We start from the raw sequence: 5,193 nt of genomic DNA, 5'->3' as shown, positions 1-5,193 counted from the left end.
ACACACACATACATACACACACTGACACAAGCACATTTTTTGCTCTCATCTCATGCAGAATGCTTATTAACATCCTCTGCGGCATGTTAATGGCTTATTGACCAAATATGGTGTAATGAGGAGCCGAGAGTGGGCCCGTGGTGATCTATGGCAGAGGGAAAGTGGCCCGTGCCGCAAAGATGATGACCTAATTTTAATATCGCAGCACAAGCTGAGAAAATGACCCCCGCTCCGGTGACAGCTATTGTGGACCAAAGCCTCACAGTTACAGTAGTGTACGTGCAACCGCCTGGAGCTGACCCACCCTTAAACCCCATAACAGCAACCCGACCCCATAAACGACCATTAAAAAAAGTGTGCGAGACAGCAGGCGCAGACAGCAACTTGGCTTTGCCTTTTAAAAGTCACCTTCAAGCGCAAAACCTCACCGCCGACTTAATGCATGCGTTCAAAGGAATCAGGCAAAAGCGGATACGAGGAAAAGGGTCTCCGTCCCCCTTGATAACCTTGAAGATGTATGGGGTTTTAACATTCAACACCAGCTCTTGGCTCAGGCATCTTTTAAGCGCATATTTGATCATGGCCCGTACATACTGAAACATTAATACGTTTCCTTTCTAAACAGGCACTGCACTGGGCTTTTTTTTCTGCCTTCCAGAGAAAAGGGGCTATGCAGACTGTCAATGCATGTTACTGTAGAAGGGGGATGAGACCTGGAGAGGTATTAGCATTTCAGAGAAAGGCAGTGGCATTTGTGTGTGTGTTTTAGAGAAGGACGATCTGTATTCATTTTTTTTCAGTCACGCATTATTTGAGTTGAATAAAAGAGTCTGGTTTAACTCTTCAAATTCAGGTTTACTTGGTCACCTTTATATGAGGGAAAATAGTGTCTTTATGACCTTCCATTTCAAATTTAAAAAGTCTTCTAGCATTATGATGCTGTTTGATGAGAGTAAACCAACACTGACAGTGTATTTAAATGCATATATACACTACTTATCAAAAGTTTGGGGTCAGTAGCATTTTTAAATATTTTAAAATAAGCTTATCCCGCTCACCAAGGCATTTATTACATCAAAAATAAAGTACAAATTGTAAAAATTTGAATGTTATTGCACTATAAATTCCAGTTCAAAAGTAGTTTATAATTTAATTAATAATTTATTAAATTTAATTTATAATATTTTAATAATAATTTTATTTATTTATTAATAATGAATTTTTAGCTTCATTACTCCAGTCTTCAGAGTCACATGATCTTTATGAAATCTCAAATTTGAATTATTATTATTATTATTATTTATATTATTGTTAATAATGTTGGAGTAAAGCAATAATGACTGGAGTAATAATTTCATTTGAAACTACATACAATAAGAAAGCAGTTATTTGATTTTTTTTTTTTTACATTAAATAAATGCCACCTTGATGAACAGAATCGTTTTTTTTAAAAAAAAAAAACCTGAAAAAAACTGACAACAAACTTTTGACCGGTAGTTTATGTAAAATAGATACTGTTTAAAATGAAAGTATGTGCATTTTATGACACCCCTAAAAGACTGTAACTGCATGTAGATTAAGGTCAATGACAAACAAGTGTCTAAGACTGAGAAAATGCTTTAAAAATCGATTGAAAAGGGGAAATATAGGATTTTCAGAAAAAAAATAACTGCACACATCCTTATTCTTTATTTAAAAAAAAAGTTTAGAATTGTTTTTATCTTTATCTCATAAAGTATATATTTAATAATTTAGTTTAATTTTTTTTTTTTACCTTTTTAAATATTTCCCCAATGATGTTTAACAGAGCAAGTAAATTTTCACAGTATGTCCGATAATATTTTTTCTTCTGGAGAAAGTCTTATTTTTTTATTTCAGCGAGAATAAAAGCAATTTTTAATTTTTTAAAGACCATTTTAGGGTCAAAATTATTAGCCCCTTTAAGCTATATTTTTTCGATAGTCTACTGAAGAAACCATCGTTATACAATAACTTGCCTAATTACCCTAAACTGCCTAATTAAATTACCCTAGTTAAACCTTTAAATGTCACTTTAAGTTGTATAGAAGTGTCTTGAAAAATATCTATTCAAATATTAATTGCTGTCATCAAAGATAAAATAAATCAGTTATTAGAAATGAGTTAAAAAAAACTATTATGTTTAGAAATGTGTTGAGAATATCTTTTCACCGTTAAACAGAAATTAAGGAAAAAAACAAACAGGGGGGCTAATAATTCTAACTTCAACTGTATATGATTTAGAAAAAAAAATATTATTATTATTAGTAGTAGTAATAGTAGTAGTATTGTTTATATTAATATTACTTTGGTATTTTAAAAAGCTTTGTTATTTAATATAATTTCCAATATTTATCATTATTTTCCAATATTTATCATTTTTATCACCCACCTACAGTTAAAGTCAGAGTTATTAGCTCCCTCCGATTACATTTGAATTCTTTTATATTATTTTCCTAATTTCTGTTTACTTAACACATAAGTAAACATAATAGTTTTAATCACTAACTGATTTCTGATAACTGATTTCTTTTATCTTTGCCATGATGACTACATAATATTTAACTAGATGTTTTTCAAGATACAAGTTTTCAAATTAAAGTGCAATTTAAAGACTTAACTAGGTCATTATTATTATTCAAGCTAGGGTAATTAGGCAAGTCATCATATAGCAATGGTTTGTTCTGTAGCCTATTGAAGAGAAAATGCTGAAAGGGTCTAATAATTTTGGCCTTACTTACTTTTTTTTTTTTTTTTTTACTTTTTAACTACTTTTATTCTAGCCAAAATAAAGCAAATAAGTGTTTCTCCTGAAGAAAAAAAACAACAACATAGTAAACATTAGGAATATTAAATATAGGAAATATGTCCTTATTCCATTAATATTATTTGACCAATATTTAAAAAAGAACAAATATTGCACAGGAGGGCCATTCATTTTTCCCTTAACTGTGTTTGTTTGTGTGTGTCTATGAATGTGTATGTATACATACTGTATGTGTATGTAAATGCGTATGTGTTTAAATATTTCTCATACGCATTTGTACACAGCACCTTATAAACTGTATATCAATAGAAAATCTGTACAATTTATCATCCAGAGCTTATTTGTCTAATTGCATATCTGTCTAATGTTTGTCGCCTTTTCTCTAATTTTTTGCTGTTTTGTGTGTGTGTGTGTGTGTGTGTGTGTGTGTATGTGTATATATATATATATATATATATATATATATATATATATATATATATATATATATATATATATATATATATACACACACACACACACTAACACACACACACACACACACACACACACGCGCACGCGCACACACACACACACACACACACACACACACACACACACACACACACACACACACACACACACACACACACACACACACAGTTGAGGTCATAATTATTAGCCCCCCCTTTGATTTTATATATTTATTTATTTTTTTATATTTCCTAAATGATGTTTAACAGAGCAAGGAAATTTTCACACAATGTCTAATAATAATTTTTTTCTTCTGGAGAAAGACTTATTTGTTTTATCTCGGCTTGATTAAAAGCAGTTTATAATTTTTTAAAAGCCATTTTAAGGACAAAATTATTAGCCTCTTAAAGCTATATTTGTTTACAATAATCTACAGAACAAACCATCGTTATACAATAACTTGCCAAATTACCCTAAGCTGCCTAGTTAACCTACTTAACCTAGTTAAGCCTTTAAATGTCACTTAAAGCTGTATAGAAGCATCTTGAAAAATATCTAGTAAAATATTATTGTCATCATGGCAAAGATAAAATTAATTTAAAATAGTTTTTAAAACTATTATATTTAGAAATGTGTTAAAAAAAACTTCTCTCTGTTAAACAGAAATTGGGGAAAAAATAAGCAGGGGGCAAATCATTTAGGTGGCTAGTAATTCTGACTTCAACTGTATGTATATATATATATATATATATATATATATATATATATATATATATATATATATATATATATATATATATATATATATATATATATATATATAATACTGTATAGTTTGTTTTTTCCAGAAATAAAAACATGCATCACAACATTTTTTATAAAATATTTTCAAGTCATATCAAGTATCAGCTGCATTTAATGATTTAACAGATCCAGCATCATGCCATTGACCCTCTCACCACTTCCTATCTTAATCTTCAAATCCAAGTGAGTGTATTCTGACTGATGCTTTACAGTTGTCCTTTCCTCTGTGTGTGAGTATGTGTGTGCACGTGTGTAGCTCAGCGTGAGTGTGTGTTCTGCAGTCTCAGCAGTCGGACAGGGGCCAGACTGTGGATTTATGTGGCCAGCCGGTGGAAATGACCTGTTTCTGTCATTGGGTGTGTGCCCCATCACGAGAGGCCCTAAACTATATTGGCACAGCTCTGACAGACATGTTTGTCACCCAGTCAATTTAGAAGATACCAAGGCAGCAGTATTATAACTCTGACAAGCTCCTCTGCCTTTCTTTCTTTCTCTCCCTCTCGCTCCGTCCCTCCATCAAATCTCCCCCACGTCACTGTCAAAGGTAAGAATATGCAGTGATAGCAAGGCTAGCTGTCAAGTGCTTCATTTAGAGATTGTCATGATAATGTGAAATTGGCCTTCATGATGTAACAGACAGGATGAGACAGCCTTATAAGTCGGTTTTTATGATTTAGTTAACAGATTTAAAGATTACTCACTTCAAACGCTCAATATTTACCTCAGAGTTTCAGTTTAGTTTATCCTTCAGCACAAAAGGTCCACGCACTGAACAAGACAGCACATTTTGCTGTTATTGGAACAGTGACATCTACTGGCACGTCTTCAAAACAAATACAACAGGAGACAAAATATGGAACAAAGGTCATTTTCATATAGAGCTTGGACGCTTTTTAACACACCCACACGTAATTAATTCCACCCACAATACCACTAAATTTAAGGGAATAAAACAAGAGCTGTGGAGTTGGGTTTTAGATTAAAGAGTCATATTACAGCAGAAGATGGATGTCATGGGCTTTATTCCTTGTGAGATTCCAGTGTATAAAATGAAACTCCTATCATTTTTACTTTATAAAAATGCATATAAATTATACTTGTTATTAACGTAAAAATGATTATGATTTTTTATTAATCTAAGTCTATAGTTC

At 31.8% G+C, this 5,193-nt stretch overlaps 1 long non-coding RNA gene across 3 annotated transcripts in view; it reads right to left on the bottom strand.

The window, feature by feature from the left end:
• LOC141375664 (uncharacterized) overlaps positions 1 to 4,888 on the bottom strand; it is a 47,918-nt gene extending 43,030 nt beyond the window's left edge. For all 3 annotated transcript variants that reach the window (XR_015498227.1, XR_015498228.1, XR_015498226.1), the window contains exon 1: positions 4,764 to 4,888. This is a non-coding gene — a long non-coding RNA (uncharacterized LOC141375664). The remainder of the gene's footprint in view (positions 1 to 4,763) is intronic.
• Between the last annotated feature and the right edge of the window lie 305 nt (positions 4,889 to 5,193).

This window comes from Danio rerio, chromosome 8, assembly GCF_052040795.2.
Source record: "Danio rerio strain M-AB ecotype USA chromosome 8, GRCz13ab, whole genome shotgun sequence".
Taxonomy (NCBI): Eukaryota; Metazoa; Chordata; class Actinopteri; order Cypriniformes; family Danionidae; genus Danio; species Danio rerio.
Note: the sequence above shows the minus strand (reverse complement) of the source record. Positions and strands in the feature narration are given on the sequence as shown.